Below are 24,578 nucleotides of genomic sequence, written 5' to 3' on the forward strand. Positions count from 1 at the left end.
ACGTATCACAAATGATACACAATTACAGAAAGTGCCTCGTCATAGTGGGAGGGTTGTTAAGCAATCTAAGAGATTCATGTTTTGGGAGAGTCTTTGGACCTGATCCCTGGTGAACATGAATGTGATTCCCAGGCATATAACGAAGTGCTCCAAGATAAAGATACAACATCTTTGTAAAGAGCAATGAATACATAATTAGAATATATGTATTCTAATAAAATCTGGGAGCTTATAGAATCACCAAATGGTGTAAAAGTAATTTGGTGTAAATAGGTCTACAATAGGAAAAGAGGGATAGACAGGAAGGTGGAAACTTTCAAAGCAAGGTTTGTTGAAAAAGGAAACTTTTTCGCCGGTAGCCATGCTTAAGTCTATCCGGATTCTTTTATCTATTACTTCTCATATGGATTATGAGATTTAGCAAGTGGATGTCAAGACAGCTTTCCTTAATGGAAGTCTTGAAGAAAACATCCATATAAAGCAACCAGAAAAGTTCATTGCAAAGAGCAAAGAGCATCTTGTGTGTAAGCTCAATCAGTCTATGGACTGAAGTAAAGCTTCAAGATCTTGGAACATCCGGTTTAATAAAGTAATCCAGACCTATGGATTTATTTTATAACTGAATGAGTTTTGTGTATATAAGAAATGTGATGGAAACGTGGTGGTATTTCTTGTACTATACGTAGATAACATTTTTGGTAGTTGGAAACAATATCAAAGTGTTGTCAGAAGTAAGGGTATGGTTGTCCAAATAATTCGATATGATGGACTTAGGAGAATGTATATATTCTTGGAATCAAAGGGATCACAAGAAAAGAATATATTTTACTTATCCCAAGCTTCATATATTGAAACAATCCTTGCTCGTTTTAACATGCAGAACTCCAAGAAAAGGTTTCTTACCTTTTAGGCATGGAGTAGCTTTATCTAAAGAGATGTCTCCGAAGACATCAAAGTAGATAGAGGAAATGAAGGCAGTTCCTATGCTTCGGCTGTCGGAAGCCTAATGTATGCTATACACGAGATCAGAAAACTGTTTTGTCGAAGGCATAGTTAGCAGATATCTAAGTAATCCTGGACAAGGACATTGGACTGCGGTAAAGCATATATTAAAATACCTTAGAGGCACTAGAGATTACATGCTAGTTTACAAGGCAGATAATTTGGTCCCTATGGGTTGCACGGATTTTGACCTCCAATCAGATAGGGACAATAGTAAGTCGACCTCGGGGTTTTGTGTTTACTTTAAGAGGTAAAGTCATAACTATGGAAGAATGATAAGCAAAAGTGCTTTTTCAGACTCAACCATAGAAGCTGAGTAAGTGGCAGCCTCTGAGGCAGTCATAGAAGCTGAATGACTCAGTAACCTCAAGATGGACTTAGATATGATTTCTGGTTTATCCAAAGATTATTACAATTTATTGTAATAATAGTGGTACAGTAGCAAACTCGAAGAAACCAGGAGTCTATAAGGCGAGTAAACACAATAGAGCGCAAGTACCACCCAATACAAGACATCGTATAAACGAGGAGAAGTTGTTGCCGCCTAGATTGCATCAGATGATGACCTATAGATCTTTTCACTAAGACCTTTAAGGCAAGAGCTTTTGATGGGCATGTTGAAGGGTTGGGAATCAGAAGTATGGCAGCAGATATGGCAGTTTAGTCTTTTAGTATAAGTGGGAGATTGTTAGAGTGTATACTAAAAGCCTAACTTTTGGTATAAACATTTATCTAGTTATAAGAATCACATTGGTCAACTATCTACATTTATATATACCAAATGTAGATATTCAATTAATTTATATTGTAGATAACATAGTGTGTGATGTCACACACAGAAGATGGTGTTATCGGCTCTTTATAAATTATAAACAATAGCTCACGACCAAGATGGAAAGGAACAAACCATTGGAATGTCGTAGTGTAATTAGGTATTAGTTTATCTTAACTATATAATTACACTAGTACACTTAGAGTGTATTGAGTAGGACCATTAGAGGTCGTTTCTTTTTATACTGACTTTATAAAGGAATAAAGACCTCAGTTATTATGGAAGTGTGTGCTCTTAATCCTAATATAATAACAAGCATATATATTTGATATTTATTTCTTTAATTTATCAATGGGTGAGATTTAGTTTGATAAATCAATAAGCCCGATAAGTTGGGAAATGATATCACTTATTGTGTGTGTTGTTGATTATAGAAGGAAACTGTGTCCTAGTGATCTAGGTTGATAATGTCCCCAAGAGGAGCTCATAAGGATTGTCATGTTAAACCCTGCAGGTGGACTTAGTCCGACATGACGATAAGGTTGAGTGGTACTACTCTTGGACTAAGATATTAATTAAATGAGTTGTCAGTAACTCACTTAATTAGTCGACATTCGACATCTTAAACACAGGGAGACTAACACACTCATAATAAGAAGGAGCCCAAAAATATAATTTGGGATTGGTGCGGTAGTTCAATAATAGTTCTTTAGTGGAATGAATTATTATTGATGAAATTAAGTTATGTGTCCGGGGCGAACACGGGATGCTTATTTTCATCGGGAGACCAAAATCAATTCCTCCTCTCGGTCCCTATCGTAGCCTCTTGTATTTAGAGATTTATACCCACCACATACCCACCTTCTTACCCATCCTAATGGGGTCGGCCAAGTTAGCTTGGAACCCAAGCTAGGGCTGGCCAAAACCAAGTGGATGAGCCAAGTTGGTGGCCGGCCAAAGCTTGGGTCCCAAGCTTAGGTGACCGACCATTAGAATATTAAAAAAGATTTTTATTAAAATTATTTCTTATGTGTATATCATGGTTTTAAAAGAGAGTTTAAAATTTAAATTTTTTCTTTTTATAGCTTTCTACAAAAGATTAAGAAAAGATTTGGAATCTTTCCTTATTTGTAGATTGAAAGGAGATTTTAATTTTGAGAAAACTTTCCTTTCTAACCATGATCATAATTTAAAAGAGAGTTTTAAAAATTAAATATTCTCTTTTATTAGTTTCTACAAAAGATTAAGAAAAGATTTGATATCTTTCCTTATTTGTAGATTGAAAAGAGATTTTAATTTTTAGAGATAACTTTCCTTTTTGGAAATTATCCACATGTTTAAAAGAAAGATTTTAATTTATAAAATTTCCTTTTTACTAACTAATCATGAAGGGATTAAAATTATTGGAGAAATTTTTATAAATTTCCGGAAACAAATTAGGAAGTTTTAATTTTTGTTTTAATTAAAACTCTCCTTGTTTTGGGGAAATAAGTGGTCGGCCATTGATATTAAGAAAAGAAAATTATTTTTAATTAAATAATTTTTTCTTTTTCATGGCAAAGGAATTAAGGACATTTTTATTAAAATATCCTGATTTTCCAAGACCAAGGAATATAAAAGAGGGGGTAGAGGTGCCTTCAAGGGGAAGAACTCTATTCTTTTCTTCCTCTCTTTTTCTCCTTGGTGTGGCCGACCCTTAGAGGTTCTCCCTCTCCTCTTCTCTTCTTCTCTAGTGGCCAGTTTTATCCCATCTTGGAGCTCTTGATGGTGGCCGGTTCAAGCTAGGAGAAGAAGGAGAGAAAGGAGATTTTGTTTCTTGCATCCCTTGGAGCTTGGTGGTGGTGGCCGGACCTCTACTTCTCATGGAGAATTCTTGGTGGCCGAATCTAGCTTGGAGAAGAAGGAGCTTGGTGGTTCTCATCTCGGAAGATCGTTGCCCACACAACGTCCGAGATAAGAAGAGGAATACGGTAGAAGATCAAGAGGTTATTTTGCTTACAAAGAAAGGTATAACTAGTAATTGTTTTTCGCATCATACTAGTTTTCTTTGTATAATTATTTTTGGAAATACCAAACACAAGAGGCATATGATAGTAGAGTTTTCGAAATAGTTTTTTCGAGTTTGTGTTTTCTTCTTTTTCGAATTTGTGATTCGATTGTTCTTTTTGGTTAACCTAGAGTTATTTAAGGAAATAAATATTAGCTTTCCTTAAAAGGCTTTGCCTAAGCAGTGGTGGTTGCTCCCATATCCAAGAAGGCCATGTGCCTCGGCATGTTGGGTTTTTCGTGCCGCGAAAACCGCATTTTTGCGTTGCGGAAACCCCGAAGCACCCATGCCACTGGATCTCGTGCGAAGGATAGATTTCAAAAATTTACATGTACGAGTTTCTACTTAGATCTACTTCTAGATCTACATGAAGAAAAGGTTATACCTTTGAAGCGCGCCCTTCGCGAATCCCGCTCGCCCAAGGTGCCGGATCTCTAGATCGTCAAGCGTACGGTCCTCTAGAAGTATCCACACGAACAATCCTTGATGGAGAAGACCAAACAAAGATGTGCTAGCACCTTGTCATGTTCGGCCAAGAGAGGAGGAGAGGGAGAAGAAAGAGCTCCAAGAGGAAGAAGATGTGAATGCACTTGAATGAGAAAAATGAATTCTCTTCCCATTCAAAAGTGGCCGGCCACTTCCCAAGTGTAACCCCCAAATTTTGCATTAAGTGCAATTAATGTGAAGCCATTAAAGAGAATGGCTTTGTAACTTCCATGAGGTGGCACCCCATTATGGTGTGGAGTAACATCATTAGTCCACATCAGTGCCAACTCACCAATGAGGTGGCATAAAGTCAAGTCAAACTTGACTTTTATCTTCCTCTCAAGTCAAGTCAAACTTGACCAAATCTCTTCCATGGTTGATCTAATCTAACCATTTGATTCAAGCCAACTTAATATAATGAATCTAATTCATTAAATTAAGTTGATCTAATGAGTCATAATCTAAATTAAACTCATTGAATACATGAATCAACCTGAGTCCAACTCAAGTTAGCCCAATTAGGATTACTCTTAATCCAATTTGATTCATTAAATGAATCTAATCCTCTTGGTTCATCATATGAACCTAATCTCCATCTAATTGTCCTTAGTGTGTGACCATATAGGTTCTTGTAACGTTGGCAATGGCCCTAAACCCATTTATGAGCATAAGTAATGAGCGGTATTTAGCAACACATCATTACTACCCAAGTTACAAGAATGTTGAGATCCAACATCACCTTGTGACTACTAATTGTGACTCCTCACAATATATGACAAATGTCCTTCTATCCTAGACATCTAGATTGATCAATATGAGGCATAGACCATGTCATCCTCTAATCAATCTAAATCTTGAACTCCAAGTAGACTCACTAAATCAAATGAGCTCAATATCTCATATTTACTCATTTGGGTATGGCCATGCACTTCGTGGTCTCACTCTATCAAGAATATTGATGTCTCTCCCGTCATATATGAGGGATAGATCCCATCTACATCACTCATATCCCTCCGCATAATTTGTTACATACCCAGTAATCGTCTTTATAGTCCACCCAGTTACGGGTGACGTTTGACGAAACCAAATTACATGACTCCTTATGTAGGGAACCATTGTGACTTCAGGTCTAAGGTCTAGTAGTCATATTAATAGTCATATGAGAAAGTATATGACACTCATATAACGATCCATGATACTTTCTCATGGCGGGTCATTCAGTATACATTCTCCAATGCATACCTATGTGTCAACTTGATATCTCTATATCCATAACTTGTGAGATCAAGTCATCGAGTTGACCTACATGCTAGTCTTATTGCATTAACATTGTACCTGAATGTTAATACTCGACTAGGAATGATTAAGAGTAGTGTTCCCTATATCATCTCACTATCGGTTCAACTAACCGATTGATATAGGTGAGAACCGTCTACTCAAGGACGTTATTATACTTAGTTTATTTGGCTCCAATACAAGGAAGTATAATAACCAAAAACCAAATGCCTTTATTTATATATAGAATATGATACAACAAGTCCAAAATACAATCATCAAATGATTGGCTCTAGGGCTCTAGCTAACAATCTCCCACTAACACTAGTGCCAATCAGTGTAGGCTCTAAGTCCAAATGACCTAGTGTGACCATCATGCTTCCTCTGTGCCAAAGCCTTGGTCAAGGGATCTGCGATGTTAGCCTCTGTAGGTACTATGCAAATCTTCACATCTCCTCTCTTGATGATCTCTCGAATGAGATGGAAGCGCCGTAGTATGTGTTTGGTCCACTGGTGTGAGCGAGGTTCCTTCGCCTGTGCTATAGCTCCATTGTTGTCACAATAGAGCTCAATAGGGTCAGCAATGCTAGGAACCACCCCAAGTTCAGTGATGAACTTGCGAATCCAAACTGCCTCCTTTGCTGCCTCTGATGCAGCAATATACTCGGCCTCTGTCGTAGAATAAGATACTGTGTCCTGCTTCGAACTCTTCCAGATCACAACACTACCATTAATGCAAAACACGAACCCTGACTGCGATCTATAGTCATCTTGGTCGGTCTGGAAGCTAGCATCACTGTAACCCTTTACAGCTAGCTCATCATTGCCTCCATATATCAAGAAATATTTTTTAGTCCTTCTTAAGTACTTAAGAATATTCTTGACCGCTATCTAGTGACTTTCACCTGGATCTGACTGGTATCTGCTCGTCATGCTCAAAGCATACGAGACATTAGGTCGATTACATATCATGGAATACATGATCGATCGTATGGCTGAGGCATAAGGGATCTGATCCATGCGGTCTCTCTCCTCTCTAGAAGAGGGACCTTGAGTCTTCGAAAGACTCACGCCATGTGACATCGGCAGAAATCCCTTCTTGGAGTTCCGCATGGCAAACCGAAGAAGTACCTTGTCAATATATGTACTCTGACTTAGGCCAAGCAATCTCTTAGATCTATCTCTATAGATCTGTATCCCTAGAATGCGGGATGCCTCACCTAAGTCCTTCATTGAGAAGTAACTCCCTAGCCAGGTCTTGACAGACTGAAGCATAGGGATGTCCTTCCCAATGAGCAGTATGTCATCCACATACAATATGAGGAAGACAACTATGTCCCCTACAAACTTCTTGTAGACACAAGGTTCATCTTCATTCTTGATGAAACCAAACTATTTGATTGCATCATCAAATCGAAGATTCCATCTCCGAGAAGCTTGCTTTAGTCCATAAATGGACCTATGTGGCTTGCATACTCTGCTAGTATACTTTGGATCTACAAAACCCTCAGGTTGTGTCATGTACACATCCTCGAGTAGGTTTCCATTGAGAAACGCGGTTTTGACGTCCATCTACCAGATCTCGTAATCGTGGTAAGCTGCAATAGCAAGCATGATCCGAATGGACTTAAACATCGCTACTGGAGAAAAGGTTTCATCATAGTCAATACCATGAATCTGCTTGAAACCTTTAGCTACTAAGCGACCCTTATAGATAAGTCCATCTATGTCAGTCTTTCTCTTAAAGACCCACTTGCACACAATGGGTTTTACCCCTTCAGGTGGATCAACCAAAGTCCATACTTGGTTGGTGTACATGGATTCCATCTCGGATCTCATAGCCTCTAGCCATTTCTCAGAATATGGTCTCATCACAGCTTCCTGATAGGTGGTAAGCTCATCCTCTATGAGCACAACGTCATCATGGTCAGACAAGAGAAATGAGTATCTCTCAGGCTGACGACGTACCCTATCAGACCTGCGAAGAGGTATGTCTACTTGAACTGGTTGTTGTTCCTCAACTCCTTGTGGAACAACATCATCCACAACAATTTGTGGTTCCAGTTCAATTTCCATCGAGGCTTCAGTGCTATTATTCATATCTTGAACTTCTTCAAGATCGAACGTGCTCCCACTAGTCTTTCTAGAAACAAAGTCCCTTTCTAGAAAGACCCCAGTCTTTGCCACAACTACCTTGTGCTGACTGGGAATGTAGAAGTAATATCCCTTAGTTTCCTTGGGATATCTAATAAAATAGCACTTGTCGGATTTGGGTCCTAACTTGTCTGAGACTTGACGTCGAACGTAATCCTCACAACCCCAAATCCTCATGAAAGACAACTGGGCATCTCTCCCAGTCCATATCCTATATGGTGTCTTTATCACGGCCTTGGATGGAACTCGGTTGAGTATAAAAGCTGCCGTGTCTAGAGCATAGCCCCAAATGTATGTCGGAAGATCTGTGTGACTCATCATCGATCGTACCATATGTAATAGGGTACGATTCCTCCTTTCGGATACACTATTCCACTGTGATGTTCCAGGAGGAGTGAGTTGGGATAGAATCCCACACTCAGCTAGATAGTCACGGAACTCTTGGCTAAGGTATTCTCCACTTCGATCGGATCGAAGTATCTTAATACTCTTTCCAAGCTAGTTCTGTACTTTATTCTTGAATTCTTTGAACTTTTCAAAGGATTCAGACTTATGTGTCATCAGGTGCACATAACCATATCTACTAAAGTCATCAGTAAATGTGATGAAGTACCTATAACCGCCTCTAGCAGCGACATTGAAAGGGCCACATACATCACTATGTATGAGTCCTAACAAATCAGTCACTCTTTCGCTGTGCTCACTAAAGGGAGTCTTGGTCATCTTGCCTCGTAGGCATGACTCGCATATCTCATATGATTCAAAATCAAATGAGTCCAGCAAACCATCCTTATGGAGCTGGGATAAGCGCTTGTCATTTATATGACCTAAGCGACAGTGCCAGAGATAGGTTTGGTTCAAGTCATTTGACTTGAACCTCTTGGTTTTATGTTATAGATAGGGCTTTCAAGGTCTAGAATATAGAGTCCGTTTATCAGAGGTGCACTACAATAGAATATATCGTTTAAATAGACGGAACAACATTTGTTCTTTATTGTAAACGAGAAACCTTTCTTGTCCAAATAAGAAACTGATATAATGTTCTTAGTTAATGCAGACACATAACAACAATCGACTAACTCTAGTACAAGCCCAGAAGGTAGAGATAGAAAGTAAGTCCCTACAGCAACAGCAGCAACCCGTGCTCCATTGCCTACTTGTAGGTCCACCTCGCCCTTTGTCAATGCCCTGCTATTTCTCAGCGCCTGCACATCAGTACAAATGTGAGAAGTACATCCAGTATCTAATACCCATGATGTAGAAATAGATAGATTGACTTCTATAACATATATACCTGAAGTGGAAGTCTCACTTCGCTTCTTTTTAAGATCCTCCAAGTATACCTTGCAGTTCCTCTTCCAGTGCTCGGTCTGACCGCAGTGGAAGCAGGTAGCATCCTTGGCGACCCCACCTTTAGGCTTCAGTGCCTTGCCTTTGCCCTTGGTTTGGGACTTTCCCTTACCTTTGGGCTTGCCCTTGCCCTTGTGTTTTTGAACCATCAAAACAGAGTGGGGCTTTGCCATCTTAAGGTTCAGCTCAGCAGTTCTTAACATGCTAAGCAGCTCGGGCAGTGGCTTGTCAATCTCGTTCATATTGTAGTTTAGAATGAATTGACTGTAGCTATCCGGCAAGGATTGCAAGATCAGGTCAGTAGCCAGCTCTTGGCCAAGAGGGAACCCCAACATTTGTAGGTTCTCTATGTACCCAATCATTTTGAGTACATATGGGCCCACTGGAGCCCCGTCTGATATCTTGCACTGAAACAGTGCCCTTGAGATCTCAAATCTCTCATGCCTCGCTTGTCCTTGATACAGTTGACGAAGATGTTCAACCATATCGTAAGCGCCCATTAACTCGTGTTGCTTCTAAAGCTCAGAGTTCATGGTCGCGAGCATTAGACAAGACACATTTAATGCGTCATCTTGATGCTTCTTGAAAGCATCTCGGTCATCTCGCGGGGCAGTGGCAGGAGGAGCCTCCGGAATGGGCTGCTCCAGAACGTACAGTTTACGTTCTTGGGTGAGAACTATTCTCAGGTTCCTATACCAGTCAAGGAAGTTTGCTCCGTTGAGCTTGTCCTTCTCGAGGACAGATCGCAGGGAGAAGGTGTTCGTGTTCGACGTCATGGTAATCTACAACAGAAATAAAAGTAGAAATAAATATCATATTCTTAATCATTTAATTAGGCCTTTAACTAAATGATGCTCCCACTGAATTCTATAATTCATGTGGGACAAGATCCATATCATACTAACCCTTGAGTTAGCTTTGGCTAATACGCCCAAGACTTAGTATAATCGGTAGGTAATGATTACCAATTACATCTCTATGCAACTCTTGTTTATAGAATCAAAATCCGCATTTATATTAAAACTCGAGTTAGCTTTGGCTAATACACTCAAGAGTTAATATAAACGTGATTTTGACCTATCTACCAACCATTGGATAATGCCTATAGTTAAACTCGATCCAATTGAGTCAACTAGTTACTCAATCTAATTGAGTTGTACTCACCCATGCGTTGATAGGCGGGACCAAGATTGTCCCTCCATACCCTACCAAGATAATATGTGTTGCTCTGCTTTGGCAGATTCAACAACACATGTGATCGAGGTAGTAGTAGGTATCACGGCATGGTAGGCATTAGAGTTGACGTGGTTTAGATCTAATCTAAATGTTGATGTATATCAAATACTTGATTTAGATCTAATCTAATCGTGGGGTGCATCATGTGCATGATTTAGATCTAATTTAATCGCTAGGCACTAATTAACTACTTAATTAAACATGCATCACATACATATAAGCAATTAATTAAATTATTTTGTGATTGTGTCATCGCCCTACTAGGATCTTCTCAAGCGAATGAGGAGATCGGATGGTCAACCTTGTTAGGAACGATGGTCGCGGCTAGAGAGGGGGGTGTGAATAGCCGACCCCAAATCTTCGTTTCTTTCTACAAGTTGACATTAGCGCAGTGGAAAATAAAACAAAGAAACAAAGACAAGAAGATCAAACCTCAACACGCAGCGATGTAACGAGGTTCGGAGATATACTCCTACTCCTCGGCGTGTCCGTAAGGTGGACGAAGCCTATCAATCCGTCGGTGGATGAGACCCCGGAAACCCGGCTAATAATCACTCCTTCTGGGTGGAGAAACCTCGCCACAATAGCTTGCAACAGCAATATGGAAATACAAAGAAGAGCAAGAACAAAATACACAATGAATGTACAAATACTCGCTTGCCTTCTCGTCGACTGAAGTCCCGGATGAAGCACCAACTTCACGGACGAATGCCAACAAGCAACTCAGTCGAAGAAGCTCACACGAAGCTTCGGAGCTCAGCAAAGCTCAAGAGCACAACTTTCAGAAGAACAACAGCTCAGTTCAGAGGAGGAAGAAGAAGGAAGAAGTGAGAGCTCATCTGTAGAAGCCCTCAGCCTCTTTTATACCTGCATCCACCTGCAAAGAAGAAGCCAGAAGACAGTAGAAGACAGAAGACCGTTGTGAGCCAACGGATAGTTCTGGACCGATCAGGCTGAAGCCTGATCGGTCCAGGGCACCTCTGATCGGTCCTGGGGACCGATCAGGCCCCAGTCTGATCGGTCCCCGGACCGATCCCACCTCTCTGTAAGAGAGGTGGCTGCGTCTCTGATCGATCGTGGAGACCGATCAAACTCCCTGCTGATCGGTCCCCAGACTGATCAGTTCACTCACAGATCGGTCCCCAGACCGATCGGTACCCACAGAACCATGATCCCTTCTGTTTGTTATCCGATCGGTCACCGGACCGATCAGATACTCAGGCGTATCGCTGGATCGGTCCAGGTTTAGAGCTCCAGCCCTAAACCCTAAATGGTCCTGAGAACGAGCTACCGAGCCCTCTCTTGACCTAGTTCGGAGAATGAGCTACCGAGCCCTCTCCGACTTCGTCCGGTCCAGAGAACGAGCTACCGAGCCCTCTCTGACCACAGTCCGGAGAACAAGCTACCGAGCCCTCTCCGACTTTCCTTGCCAAGTCTCCAACTTGGTCTTCTCTGTGCCAAGTCTCCATACTTGGACTTTTCCCGTGCCAAGCTCTCTGCTTGGACTTTTCACCAGATGTCTGGTCAACCTTGACCCATCTGGATTTCCCTTGCCTGGCTTCACTCACCAGGACTTCCAAACTGCCTAGCATCACTCACTAGGTCTTTCCCCTGCCTGGCTTCACTCACCAGGTCTTCCCAACTGCCTAGCTTCACTCACCAGGACTTTCTCCAACTGCCAGGCTTCACTCACTAGGACTTTCACTTTCACCTAGCTTCACTCACTAGGATTTTCAGCTGGCTTCACTCACCAAGATTTCCTGACTGCCTGGCTTCACTCACCAGGACTTTTGGAACTGCCTGGCTTCACTCACCAGGACTTTCCGAACTGCCTGGTTTCACTCACCAGGACTTTTCGAACTGCCTGGCTTCACTCACCAGGACTTTCCGAACTGCCTGGTTTCACTCACCAGGACTTTCCGAACTGCCTGGTTTCACTCACCAGGACTTTCCGAACTGCCTAACATCCCAGTTAGGACTTCCCAGTTAAGTATCCGGTCAACCTTGACCTACTTGACTCTTCTTCATCCAACCTGATCAGACCCTGATCACTATCTCTCCGCATGGACAACTACACCTGTATTGTCCATGTCTACATGTCTTTCTGTATTGTCAAACATCGAAACCATGACTAAGGTTTACGCTTGGTCAACTAGGTCAACCTTGACCTACTGGAAATTGCACCAACAATTTCTCCCTTTTTGATGTTTGACAATACCTTTAAGTTAGGCTAATCCAATAGCCTCAACTTTCTTCATGCCACTAGGTAATGAAATATAAGTTACAACCTTACATTCTCCTTCTAAGAAGGCAACCTCCTTCTTAGATAATGAAAGCCTAACTTAAACCCTTCATTCTCCCCCTATTGGCACACATCAACAAACTCTCCCCCTGAAGAGTAAGTTATCGTTGTTCACAACTTCACTCGTTGTGATCAACAAACTCTCCCACTAACTCCAATGTTCTTCCTTGAACATTCTCTAGACATTCTCTCCCCCTTTTTGATACACATCAAAAAGAGTGAATCAAGGTCAAGAGTTTCTTCCTAATGAAAGTCCCATACCTTTCATTAAAACCCTTAATTTCCCCCTTGATACTAAATTCAACAATCAACTTAGTGATAAACCCATATCACTCATCCTCAAAAATTTCGACGAGTAAAAACTCCCCCTAAAAGTCAACTCCTCCTTGACTAATAGGTAAAACTCCCCCTAAAGGTCAACTCCCCCTTGACCATTGCACCAACAATGTCTTGGAGAGTTTCAAACCTTTAGAACTCTAAAGCACCACTTCCATAGCTGCAATTTCAGACAAACAGTCGAAATTCAGCAGGTTGGCACGCCCTGATCGGTCACCAGACCGATCAGGCTTCCTCTGGATCGGTCATAGTGACCGATCCAGGCTCCCCTAGACCGATCATAAACCCTTCTGATCGGTCCACAAACCTGACAAAGGTCTGATAAGTTCTGATTTCTCTCCACAAAATTCAGAAACCTATAGAAAATTACAGAAAATTCTAAAAATTGTGAAATTTTGAGGATACATTCCTCATAACATATACTATCATGGAAAAATAGTTTTCTATGAAAATAGCTTCCATTTTTCAATCTTGATTTTTCAATCTTGATACAAAGTTCACAAGTCTTTGAAATAGCTCAAAGTTAACTCATCTTTGTATCACCTTGTTCAATGATGAATGCTATCACTAGAAAAGCTTCATCAAGGTTTTTCAAATCAATTTTGAAATGATTTTAAACCCTTTAATTTGGGACCACAATCTTAGGGCTAAATGTACATGACTTGTACACCAGCTTTCCCTATGATCTCCAATTTCGAATTAGGCTCATCTAGGTATAAGAACTATGCACCTTGATCCTAACTCATGATTCTAATATCTCACACACATCTAAGGTGTATCAAAAACACATCCAAGTCAATTTTGATGTGAGATATGGATTTAGGTTAGCTTATTCTAAGTTCTCATGCATTTTTCTAAACAACAATTTGATCTCCATATCAAATTGTGTTTCTTATCCTTAAATCAAGTTAATTGATCATTAATGCACAAGATGATGACATGGCATATAATTGTATCATAAATGGAAACATGTGCCAATGTCATGATGTCATGGCATAAAGTATGAAACTTAAATAAAGCATGACATTTAACTAACCTAAGCATTATCATGACATTTTAAATGATCATAAAATAAATATGATGTCATGACATGGCATATGACAAACAATACATGGCAAATAATATATAAAGGTATAGAAAATACCTAATTCTAGCCTTTGTTGCCATTTTTGATAATTTTGATCATTTTGCCATAGGTTCTATATTCCTAAGTGTAATAGACCTAGCATCTTATACCAAAGATTTTTAGATCACTATGTGCCAATTAGATTGACTCTAGACAACTCCTCAAATATGATTGGCACATCCTAATCACCTTAGGAATAACTTTTCATTTCATTTTCAAGGCTTGATTACACCTTGAAAATTTCTAAAGTGCCACCTTTTGCCATGATTAGGTTAACTACCTATTCAAGTAAGGTTGGCACACCCTAACCCATCTAGCGTGATGAAATCACGCTACTAGGAACCCAATACCTATTGGAGCTCATTGGGTTCACTAAATATTCACTAGGGATGACTTCCCTAGCAACCCTCCTAATGACCCTCCTAGGCTTTGAAGCCTTGGTCATTTGGGAATCATCAAGATCAACTCTAGGGGTGACTCCCCTTGTGACTTTGGTGTTGTTCTTCCTAGCCCTAGGTTTTGTTCCATAATCGAATGGAACATTATGATAATTGGGCTTGACTACTTGGGACTTAGGTTTGTGACCCAAACCTTTCTTGTCCTTGGACTTGGGTTTTTGACCCCTAGACCCCTAGAGTCAAATCCTTAAGAGCCTTTTCTAGAGAGTCAAGTCTTGACCTCAAGACTAGATTTTCTTTCTCTAATACCTCAAGCTTTAATTTATCCTTTTTCTTTGAGGTATTCCTAGGCATGTGTCTAGTTGATTTGGGATTTCTACCTAGGTTCTCCCTAACCTTAGATAAGTTAATCCTAGGATTGACATTTCTAGTGTTGTCCTTACCTAGGCTAACATGTTTAGCACCTAAGCACATATATTGGTTCCTAAAGTTAACATGCTTATCATTATTAACAATTGCAACAAAACTACTAGCATGTGTCTTATTGCAAGAGTGAGACTTAAATGTTACCTTAGGGTTTGCCTTCGCTCCCCCTATTGACGTGCTCGGTCTTTTGTCCTTGTGAGGTTGCCTCCCCCTCGGACATTGACTCCTATAGTGTCCCCTTCGCTTGCATTGGAAGCACACCACATGCTCCTTGCCCTTGCGTGTTGGGACTCCGGCTTCCTTGACCTTTGGCGCCGGTGGAGTCTTTCTAACCCTCTTTGGACATTTACTCTTGTAATGTCCAAATTCCCTACACTCAAAGCACATTATGTGTAATTTGCTAGAAACTAAATGGCTTGAGTTACCTAGAGTTGAGAATGGATGAACGCTCTCTCCTTCATCCCTTCCGGAGGTAGAAGCTTCTTCTTCTTGCTCCGAACTTGAAGAAGAACTCTCCTCCTCTTCTTCTTTAGATGTTGAGTGACCCTCAACTTCTAAATCCATTCCTCCATGAAGTGAGCTACTTGGCTCACTTGACTCCTCTTCATGACTTGAAGTGGAGTTCTCCTCATGGAACTTTGCCAAGTTGTTCCACAACTCCTTGGCATCGTTATATCCACCTATCCTACACAAAACATCATTAGGTAAAGAAAATTCAAAAATTTTCAATACCTCATCGTTGACTAGGGATTGGTGGACTTGTTCCTTGGTCCACTCCTTCTTCTCTAGGGTTTCTCCTTTCTTGTCCATCGGAGGCTTGAAACCTAATTGAACACAACTCCAATTTTCAAGGTTAGTCATAAGAAAGTACTTCATTCTTACCTTCCAAAACGCGAAGTCGTTGCGATCGTAGAAGGGTGGAATCGTGACGTCTTCTCCAAGTTGATCCATTCTCTAGCTTGTGCTCCCCCGGGTGTTAATCCGACGAAGAACAACCTTGCTCTGATACCACTTGTTAGGATCGATGGTCGCGGCTAGAGAGGGGGGGGTGTGAATAGCCGACCCCAAATCTTCGTTTCTTTCTACAAGTTGACGTTAGCGCAGTGGAAAATAAAACAAAGAAACAAAGACAAGAAGATCAAACCTCAACACGCAGCGATGTAACGAGGTTCGGAGATATACTCCTACTCCTCGGCGTGTCCGTAAGGTGGATGAAGCCTATCAATCCGTCGGTGGATGAGACCCCGGAAACCCGGCTAATAATCACTCCTTCTGGGTGGAGAAACCTCGCCACAATAGCTTGCAACAGCAATATGGAAATACAAAGAAGAGCAAGAACAAAATACACAATGAATGTACAAATACTCGCTTGCCTTCTCATCGACTGAAGTCCCGGATGAAGCACCAACTTCACGGACGAATGCCAACAAGCAACTCAGTCAAAGAAGCTCACCCGAAGCTTCGGAGCTCAGCAAAGCTCAAGAGCACAGCTTTCAGAAGAACAGCAGCTCAGTTCAGAGGAGGAAGAAGAAGGAAGAAGTAGTTTTTGTCTGTAGAAGCCCTCAGCCTCTTTTATACCTGCATCCACCTGCGAAGAAGAAGCCAAAAGACAGCAGAAGACAGAAGACCGTTGTGAGCCAACGGATAGTTGTGGACCGATCAGGCTGAAGCCTGATCGGTCCAGGACACCTCTGATCGGTCCCTGGACCGATCCCACCACTCTGTAAGAGAGGTGGCTGCGTCTCTGATCGATCGTGGAGACCGATCAAACTCCCTGCTGATCGGTCCCCAGACTGATCAGTTCACTCACAGAAAGTTGGCTCAACTCCTCTGATCGGTCTCCAGACATATCAGAAGACTTACAGAACCCTTCTATTTGTTATGTGATCGGTCACCAGACCGATCAGATACTCAGGCGTATCGCTGGATCGGTCACCAGACCGATCCAGGTTTAGAGCTCCAGCCCTAAACCCTAAATGGTCCTGAGAACGAGCTACCGAGCCCTCTCTAACCACAGTCCAGAGAACAAGCTACCGAGCCCTCTCCGACTTTCCGTGCCAAGTCTCCAACTTGGTCTTCTCCGTGCCAAGTCTCCATACTTGGACTTTTCCCGTGCCAAGCTCCCTGCTTGGACTTTTCACCAGATGTCTGGTCAACCTTGACCCATCTGGATTTCCCTTGCCTGGCTTCACTCACCAGGACTTCCAAACTTCCTAGCTTCACTCACTAGGTCTTTCCCCTGCCTGGCTTCACTGACCAGGTCTTCCCAACTGCCTAACTTCACTCACCAGGACTTTCTCCAACTGCCTGGCTTCACTCACCAGGACTTTCACTTTCTCCTAGCTTCACTCACTAGGATTTTCACCTAGCTTCACTCAACAAGATTTCCTGACTGCCTGGCTTCACTCACCAGGACTTTCCGAACTGCCTGGCTTCACTCACCAGGACTTTCCAAACTGCCTGTTTTCACTCACCAGGACTTTCCGAACTGCCTGGCTTCACTCACCAGGACTTTCCGAACTGCCTGGTTTCACTCACCAGGACTTTCCTAACTACCTAACATCTCAGTTAGGACTTCCCAGTCAAGTATCCGGTCAACCTTGACCTACTTGACTCTTCTTCATCCAACCTGATCAGACCCTGATCAGTATCTCTCCGCATGGACAACTGCTCCTGCATTGTCCATCTCTACATGTCTTTCTGTATTGTCAAACATCGAAACCATGACCAATGTTTACGCTTGGTCAACTAGGTCAACCTTGACCTACTGGAAATTGCACCAACAAACCTAAGGTCAACAACTTCTCAAGCTTCTTCCTTTGACCACCTTGTGTTGCTCGCGCCCTCCTCGTAACTCCGTCTCGTGTGGACCTTCCACCGCTTCAAAATTACATTACAATTTTGAAACACGAGTTACATTCGAATCTAAATCTAATTTACAACCATAATATAAGAGAAAGGCATGATGCGCAGGTCGTGAAAATAAAATAAAATAAAATAAAATGAATATAGCACGCATATCACATAACGGCACGCAGGTCGTATTATGAATTACAACACATTTCCAAATCCAATTTGGGGTCGTTTGGGCCATGACTATCACAAAATTAATATATAATTCAAAATTATATATTTCAATAATTTTCTGTAATTTTTTTTTTATAATTTTACAATTTTTTCCGGGTACAATTTTCCGGCGGTTTCGTTTAGCGGTTTTCGGGCGCAATGACAGAACGAATCCCCTTGCGGGGTCAGGGGGAGCGCCCCTACCCGCGATCTAACCATCGCGAGGGTTCCTTTGCGATCTAAGAGCGCCTTAGCCTGCTGTCCCAAAAAGATTTAGGGCGAAACCAAGCCGTTTTGGAAAAATCTTCCCGGTAGCGAAAGCCTACAAGTGCCGAAACACTTGTGCATCGCTTCTACGAGAAAATTACCCATAAAAACTATAAAAAACCTAAATTTACAGAAAATCACAGAAGCTATTTTTCATAAAAATCAAAAACAAACTCGTACACGCCTTCGCACGTGGCTCTGATACCACTGTTGGGTTTTTCGGGCCGCGAAAACGGCGTTTTCGCGTCGCGAAAACCCTGAATCACCCATGCCACTGGATCTCGTGCGAAGGATAGATTTCAAAAATTTACATGTACGAGTTTCTACTTAGATCTACTTCTAGATCTACATGAAGAAAAGGTTATACCTTTGAAGCGCGCCTTTCGCGAATCCCGCTCGCCCAAGGTGCAAGATCTCGAGACCGTCAAGCGTACGGTCCTCTAGAAGTATCCACACGAACAATCCTTGATGGAGAAGACTAAATAAAGGTGTGCTAGCACCTTGTCTTGTTCGGCCAAGAGAGGAGGAGAGGGAGAAGAAAGAGCTCCAAGAGGAAGAAGATGTGAATGCACTTGAATGAGAAAAATGAATTCTCTTCCCATTCAAAAGTGGTCAGGCACTTCCCAAGTGTAACCCCCAAATTTTGCATTAAGTGCAATTAATGTGAAGCCATTAAAGAGAATGGCTTTGTAACTTCCATGAGGTGGCACCCCATGATGATGTGGAGTAACATCATTAGTCCACATCAATGCCAACTCACCAATGAGGTGGAATAAAGTCAAGTCAAACTTGACTTTTATCTTCCTCTCAAGTCAAGTCAAACTTGACCAAATCTCTTCCATGGTTGATCTAATCTAACCATTTGATTCAAGCCAACTTAATATAATGAATCTAATTCATTAAATTAAGTTGATCTAATGAGTCATAATCTAAATTAAACTCATTGAATACATGAATCAACTTGAGTCCAACTCAAGTTAGCCTAATTAGGATTACTCTTAATCCAATTTGATTCATCAAATGAATCTAATCCTCTTGGTTCATCATATGAACCTAATCTCCATTTAATTGTCCTTAGTGTGTGACCCTATAGGTTCTTGTAACGTTGGCAATGGCCCTAAACCTATTTAGGAACATAAGTAATGAGTGGTATCTAGCAACACATCATTACTACCCAAGTTACAAGAATGTTGAGATCCAACATCACCTTGTGACTACTAATTGTGACCTCTCACAATATATGACAAATGCCCTTCTATCCTAGACATCTAGATTGATCAATATGAGGCATAGACCGTGTCATCCTCTAATCAATCTAAATCTTGAACTCCAAGTAGACTCACTAAATCAAATGAGCTCAATATCTCATATTGATTCATTTGGGCATGGCCATGCACTTCGTGGTCTCACTCTATCAAGAATATCGATGTCTCTCCCGTCATATAGGAGGGATAGATCCCATCTACATCACTCACATCCCTCCGCATAATTTGTTACATACCCAGTAATTGCCTTTATAGTCCACCCAGTTACGGGTGACGTTTGACGAAACCAAAGTACATAACTCCTTATGTAGGGATCCATGGTGACTTCAGGTATAAGGACTAATAGTCATACTAATAGCCACATGAGAAAGTATATGACACTCATATAACGATCCATGATACTTTCTCATGGCGGGTCATTCAGTATACATTCTCTAATGCATACCCATGTGTCAGCTTGATATCTCTATATCCATGACTTGTGAGATCAAGTCATCGAGCTGACCTACATGCTAGTCTTATTGTATTAACATTGTCCCTGAATGCTAATACTCGACTAGGAATGATTTAGAGTAGTGTTCCCTATATCATCTCACTATCGATTCAACTAATCGATTGATATAGGTATGAACCTTCTACTCAAGGACGCTATTATACTTAGTTTATTTGGCACCAATACAAGTAAGTATAATAACCAAAAACCAAATGCCTTTATTTATATATAGAATATGATACAACAAGTCCGAAATACAATCATCAAATGATTGGCTCTAGGGCTCTAGCTAACACGCCATGCAGTCCTGGAAGTCAATTTTGGAAATTAATATTTATGGAATTAATAACTTAGGTATTTTGAATCAATAGTGTTAAGTTCCGCTTACAATTCAAATATAAACCATTAAGAACAGATAAGTTAAATTTGGAATCAATGATGTTAAGTTCCGTTTGCGATTCTTAATTTAACTTCTAAAGAACACAATAGGTTATTTAAGGAAAGGTTTGACACTTATTCAAAAATTTTTGTACAGTGGAACCGGTACGATTTTCTTAGGACTAATCAACACAGATACCAGTCAGATCCAGGTGAAGGTCACTAGACAGCAGTCAAGAATATTCTTAAGTACTTGAGAAGGACTCAAGATTATTTCTTGATCTTTGGAGGTGATGAAGAGCTTGTTGTAAAGGGTTACACTGATGCTAGCTTCCAAACAGATAAGGATGATTATAGATCACAGTCAAGGTATGTGTTTTGCTTAAATGGTGGTACTGTGAGCTGGAAGAGTTTGAAGCAGGACACAGTCGCTGATTCTATAACAAAAACCGAATATATTGATGCTTCATCTCAAGTAAAGGAGGTTGTTTGGATCAAGAAGTTCATTGCAGAGTTTGATGTTGTTCCTAGTATAGCGAGTCCAATCGACCTCTATTGTGATAACATAAAGTGTCTGGTTCCCCCTAATTAATCTCGCCTGGGTATATAAACCCGATCGGTCCATACGTCAAGCAAGGAGTATCTATATCTGGGCAAGACACTTAATTTATCATATGAACCTGAAGAACATCAGGAAAGAAGTTCTTTCATTATTACATATTACTTAGGAGATAAGGACCTACTTCCTTTGATTATAATTTTTTTCATGGGATTTCTATACATATGGTTGACATATTGAGAAAGGTTGTTTATATGAATGCTTGGGTGGTTCTGAAGAAAAGAAAATCACATAAGGGAAAGCAAGTAAGTATGAACTTTAATCAACATTTTATAAACAGTGAATGATATACATCAGTTAAAAATTGTGATTAAATGCAAGTACAAAATCCAAGCCTGCTCAAATTCTTTCAAAAGGTCTTCTGGGAGTTCTCAGAGGAGTTGCCGATGATCTATTAACAAGGGAGGAGGGACTTCAGATAAACAACCCGCCTCTTTCAGTTGTTGGATTACTCCATCAACTGAGTGAGTGAGAGTTCCTACAATATGTCTAGCATACTCCTCACCAAATTCAGGGTTTTAGGATGATCTAAAGATCACCGTACAAATAGAGTGGGATGATAGAGAAGAGTCGTTGATTTTTCATGGAGAATGTGTGATAAGACACGAACGAAAAACGTACCGGGAGTCACTTGGGAAAAGGGAGAAAGAAGGATACGTGGCGCTCGCCCAAGAAGGGGCATTTATGATAGATAGAAAAAATTGAATCATGTATTGAACCGTCATATCTTCGAACATTCTCTTTCCATTGAAGGACCAATTACCAGCGATACTACTTTAAAAAATCACGCGAATCTTAAACTATAGATGAATAAACAAAACTTGTAAGCAAGAAAAAGGTCGACCTAATTTATTATAATCCTGACTGAACGAGTAAGTTTGATTGGACTCATATTTGGTCAGACATACACATAAGATCCCTCATTCGACTAGTCTTCACGCGACCAATCATAAGGAACACTTAGTAAGGTGAATAGCATAAGCAAATATAAACACAGAACTTTACATTGACATTAGTAATGTTACAATCATAACTCTTGAACTTCTACAAACAAACATAGCAAAGGAACAAACATCTACTAATTTTGCTCCCTGGAGATAGTGAATCATTCTGCCCATTTCAAGTAGAGGCGTGTGGTAAAGTGATAACCTGAACAAATTTTGGAAATGTAAGGGGACGGGTAAGCAGCTCATTATAATGTTCTGTGGGAAGAAAATAAATTTTCTAAAGATCAGGAATATTTTGCCTAGTATAGTTACCGATAGGAAAATCTGTCATCCAACGGAATTTAACTTTTATATGAAACCACCCGATTGTTCCTCCCATCCTAGGTATGGGCGGATAATAGAGTGACAGCCCGGACAAAAGGGAGAAGCTCGCCCTTTCCTCTTGCACTTGTATGATTCACCCTCCAAAACATGTGATTGAGAGACCATCTCTAGCCTGATCTGATCCAACTCAACTTGTAGAAGATCCACCTTAGCCTTGTGCTAGCCTTCAAATCTAGGTAAGCTTTGTCCCACAAAGCCACTTCCAACCAAATTTGAGATTGAGCGGCCAACAAACATACCTCTAGTTCTCTTTGATGAGAATGTTGCAGATCCAAAGCTCGTATAGCCTCAATTAAGGACTTCTCCTTCTCAAATAATAGTTGATCTCAGGGGGGAAGATCTGAAGCCATAACTTCCAATAATATCTTTAGAGAGGGAGTAAAACAAGAAAGAGTAAAGCTTGATGTTGTAGAAGGTAGGATCACACCCCTATTTAACTTGTTGGAGGGATCACAGGATCATTGTAGCAGGAGTCACGGGATCATTGTAGCAGGAGTCACGGGATCACTGTAAGGGGTATCATAAGAGCACTACAGAGAATAACAGAACGACAAAAATATACTTAGGTCTCATCAGTCGGCTATACCTCCTTCGACTAGACTTGAAGGGGAGGCTAGTGATATGAGTTATGATAAATCGGCCGAGCGAATGAAGGAAGGGGTAAGGTTAAGAGGGATAGGAAGGATATATTGTCGGTCAACCGTAGGTCGAGCAAATATCCAGGAACTCATATATGCTTGGACGGGCAAAGCCCGCTCGGGCTCCATGCATTCAGCCTTATATAATATTCACGGTGTATGAGGTAATTTTATTTGTTAGGTTGACAAGAAAATAAAATTAATGGGAAAACCCCCTCTTACAAATGTTTGGATTTGTATATGTCCATACTATCGTGGCATACAAAATTCACGGTATTTGAGGTAATTTTATTTATCATAAGAGAGGTTGACAAGATAATTAATGGGTAAAACCCTCCTCTTACAAATGTTTGAATTTGTATACGCCCACACTATCGTGGTATACAATATTCATGGTGTTTGAGGTGTTGGTGAATTTAAATAATATTGTTTGAGGATTCAATATTATTTTAAATTCAAAGTTTTCACCAAATATTTGATCAAAGACAGACCAACTATTAATTTTATTTGTCATAAAGTTAGGTTGACAAGATAATAAAATTAATGGATAAATCACAAGGATTTTAAGGTGTAGGTCTGGACCAAATATTTTTGTGATTTTAGGATTTCAAATGTTTGTCAATTCCCTAGTTGTTATACTATAGAATGGATTTAGTAGTCCCAATTATAATAATTGGAAACAAAACTTGGACACTAAGGTGGACTGTCCTCTCAGAACTGAGAACAATAAAAGTGTATTTTATTCATTAGTTGTTGAAATATGTTTAGTGGTGTTATCTATCGATACCTGGTGAGTAGATACGGGAGCCACTGATCATGTCTGTAATTCATTGCAGGGGTTCCAGGAAACCTGACAACTATATGAAGGGGAAATCACCATCTACATGGACACTGCTACAAAAGTAGCAGCTGTTGCAGTGGGAGATGTTTATCCTCCTATAGGAATAAAACATGGATTTTGAGAAATTATCTTAACGTACCAAGTTTAAAAAAAAACTAGATTTCAGTTTCTAAACTATTCAAAGAACTTGATATTCTGTCTCTTTTGATAACAAAGTTGTTATCAAGAAAAAGAGGGAAGTTATCTTTTCTGGTACATTGGATGATAATTTATATAAATCCAATAAATTCCACGATGCAACAAATGAAAATTAATAACACGTCTTCTAACTCTAATAAGAGAAAGCAACCTTCAGAAATGAACCAATCATATCTTTGGCATCTAAGGCTAGGTTATATTAACTTGAGTAGGATTCAAAGGATAATAGCTGATGAACTTTTGGGTTTATTGGTGGTGGAAAACTTTCCAACCTGCGAGTCTTACTTGGAAGGAAAAATGACCAAGAAGCATTTTAAGTCTAAGGGGTAAGGAGCCAAAGATGTGTTAAAATTTGTTCATTTTGATTTGTGTGGACCTTTGACTATCGAGGCAAGAGGTGGTTTCAAATATTTTATCTCTTTTATAGACGACTATTCGAGATACGGGTACATTTACTTGATGCGCCACAAGTCTAAGTGTTTTGATAAGTTCAAAGAGTACAAAGCTAATGTGGAGAAACGTCAAGGTAAAAGTACCAAGACACTACAATAAGATCATAGTGGCGAGCACCT

The sequence above is a fragment of the Zingiber officinale genome, chromosome 1A, assembly GCF_018446385.1.
Source record: "Zingiber officinale cultivar Zhangliang chromosome 1A, Zo_v1.1, whole genome shotgun sequence".
NCBI lineage: Eukaryota > Viridiplantae > Streptophyta > Magnoliopsida > Zingiberales > Zingiberaceae > Zingiber > Zingiber officinale.